Source organism: Salmo trutta, chromosome 31 (assembly GCF_901001165.1).
Source record: "Salmo trutta chromosome 31, fSalTru1.1, whole genome shotgun sequence".
Classification (NCBI taxonomy): Eukaryota; Metazoa; Chordata; class Actinopteri; order Salmoniformes; family Salmonidae; genus Salmo; species Salmo trutta.
The window spans coordinates 8,647,608-8,649,844 of record NC_042987.1 but is presented as its reverse complement, the minus strand read 5'-3'; positions in this window follow the sequence as shown (position 1 = coordinate 8,649,844).

Here is a 2,237-nt window from a genome sequence, read left to right as displayed (position 1 = left end):
CTATTCAGACCCTTTTTTTGTATTTCACCCCCTTTTTTGATCTTGTCTCATCGCTGCAACTCCCCAACAGGCTTGGGAAAGGCGACCCGCCAAACCGCGCTTCTTAACACCCACCTACTTAACCTAGAAGCCAGCTACACCAATGTGTTGGAGGAAACACAGTTCAACTGATGACCAGTGTCAGCCTGCAATTGCCCAGCCCGCCACAAGAGCGCAATGAGCCAAGTAAAGCCCCCCAAGCCAAACCCTCCCCTAACCCAGACAATTGTGCACCGCCCTATGGGACTCCTGGTCACGGCCGGTTGTGACACAGCCTGGGGTCTGTAGTGACGCCTCAAGCACTGCAATGCAGTGCCTTAGACCGCTGCGCCACTCGGGAGGCTGTATTCAGACCCTTTACTCAATACTTTGTTGAAGCACCTTTGGCAGTGATTACAGCCTCGAGTCTTCTTGGGTATGACGCTACAAGCTTGGCACACCTCTATTCGGGGAGTTTCTCCCGTTCTTCTCTGCAGATCCTCTCAAGCTCTGTCAGGTTGGATGGGGAGTGTCCCTGCACAGCTATTTTCAGGTCTCTCTAGAGATATAGCCAAGTTATCGTTACTCATTGTGTATTTATTATAACTTTTATTATTACGTGTTATTACTTTTCTATTATTTCTATATTTTCTCTCTCTATGCCTTGTTGGGAAGGGCCCGTAAGTAAGTACTTCACTGTTAGTCTACACCTGTTGTTTTCCGAAGCATGTGACGAACACAATTTGATTTGGCAGGTAAATTCATTAACCATTCCATTGTTTAACACTTCCTTCATTTGAACTGCAACCAGCACCCATGATGGTAAATAAGGGTCTGTTTGAAACGGGGTCATATAAACATTGCCTTATATTTTTTACAGGTAACATACCCATTTCAGACAGAAAATGTGGTATCTGTCTGCTCTCTCTCTCTGTGTCTCTGTCTCTCTCTCTCTCTCTCTCTCTCTCGCTCTACTGTATGGCTGTCTCCTCCATATTCATTAGTTATTATTGTTATTGCAGGCTTGGAACACCTGCTTCCAAATTACTGCTGTAATGACCAATTACAGTCCAGACTATATTAACACTTTCTACTGTGTGCGAGCTGCTGATAGGCTTTTTGGTTACCGTCAACATAGAACATTCAATGGAATTCCAAATCAACAATTGAAAAGTGGAATTCATTGTCAATGACAATGTTTCTGTTCTTGAATAGGAATCTCAATTCACTAGACATCTATATATCTTCATTACTCTGAGGTAGACGTCAGAACTACACAGGGTTCCTTATTCGGCAATTGGCACACTTGAGTACCTCTGATTGACGTGCGGTCTAGAGCCACCACCAGGGGGAGTCATGCCGCATCACGCCACTCAGATGGGTGGCTGACAGCCATAGGGAGTGGAGAGGAATAAAGGTGGAGGAGAGTAGGCTGATTTAAAAGGAGAGGAGAGGAAGAGAGGTGAGGAGGCTGAGAGAAGATGTGGAGCTGTCAACAGCTCATCAGGCAGCGGTAGACAGCTGGGGCCAACCAAATAATTTCCCTGGGTGATTAGGTGTGTGTGTGTGATAGCATAAGGGCAATTGGGGTGATTACCACTGAGATTTTGGAGCTGGAGAGAACACTGTGGGTAGGACACAGAGGAGTGAAGTTTCCTTCAGGTGGTACAGAGAGAAAGAGAAGTGAAAACGATAAGAGGAGAGAACTGATTTCTAACTGTAAAGGAGGAACATGGTGTTGTTTTCTTTCTTCTAGATGAAGTTCATTTTGCAATGTGCTGTCGTGTCACTCTGGAATGAGGTGTGAGTCTATTTTGTGTGTGTATGTGTGTTTTCTGTACATTTATCAACATGTACAGCGGGGGTTTCAAACTCATTCCATGGAGGTCCCAGCATCTGCCGTCTTTTTCCCTTTCAATTAAGACCTAGACAAACAGGTGAGGGGAGTTCCTTACTAATCAGTGACCTTAATTCATCAATCAGGTACAAGGCAAGATCGAAAACCCGTGGAATGATACAATGTATACACACTCCTATCCGACAGGTACAGTATTCTACACACTCCTATCCGACAGGTACAGTCTTCTACACACCCCTATCCGACAGGTACAGTCTACACACTCCTATCCGACAGGTACAGTCTTCTACACACTCCTATCCGACAGGTACAGTCTACACACTCCTATCCTACCAGAAACAGTTGAAACAATAAGACACAC